Below are 739 nucleotides of genomic sequence, written 5' to 3'. Positions count from 1 at the left end.
CTCTTTCCATTGCAAATGCTGCAACCACACCCAGATCCCCGTCACATCACTGCAGTGTGGTACATACCCCTGCTGCTGCCCACAATGTGCCCGGCGTGCAGCCCTGTGCCCCCGGTAAATGCCTCTAGAATCAGATCCCGTAATCACCCCACAGTCTCTGTAAAATGCTGACCCTGGGAATGTATGACCCTCTCATTCCTAGCTGTACCACACTGCTATCTCCTATGTGTGCTACATCTAAAAATAAATAGTACAACCCCTGGTTGGTGTGATTGTGCCGCTGCCCAGCAGACTGGGAATGGTGGTGAAATGTTGGCAGGTTTGCTGTTGTGAATGTGGATGGCCTGCCCGAGCCTCACCTCTGCTGATGTAATGCTGAAAAGGTGTACAATACTTGGCTCACCCCAGTGATACTTAGAATAATTTGGTCACACCTAACATAAGAGATAGAAAACATATATTTTAAGTTTGATAAGAACACCAATGCCAAACATATTTTTTAATCTGCTACTGTGCTTAAAATTGACCTGACACCCACAGAGCAGAGACACATATTTAGTGGGCTAAACAATCTGTCATCCATCTTTTATGTTAAATCAGTGACATCACAGTGGGCCTTATTTTGGTTCATTCTTTCTGACAAAATCCTTCTTAGATGGACAAAACCATGTGCACTGCAGGGGGGGCAGATGTAACATGTGCAGAGAGAATTAGATTTGGGTGAGTAATTTTGTTTCTG

Source organism: Crinia signifera, chromosome 1 (genome assembly GCF_055691185.1).
Source record: "Crinia signifera chromosome 1, ASM5569118v1, whole genome shotgun sequence".
Taxonomy (NCBI): domain Eukaryota; kingdom Metazoa; phylum Chordata; class Amphibia; order Anura; family Myobatrachidae; genus Crinia; species Crinia signifera.
This window is presented reverse-complemented; position numbering follows the sequence as displayed.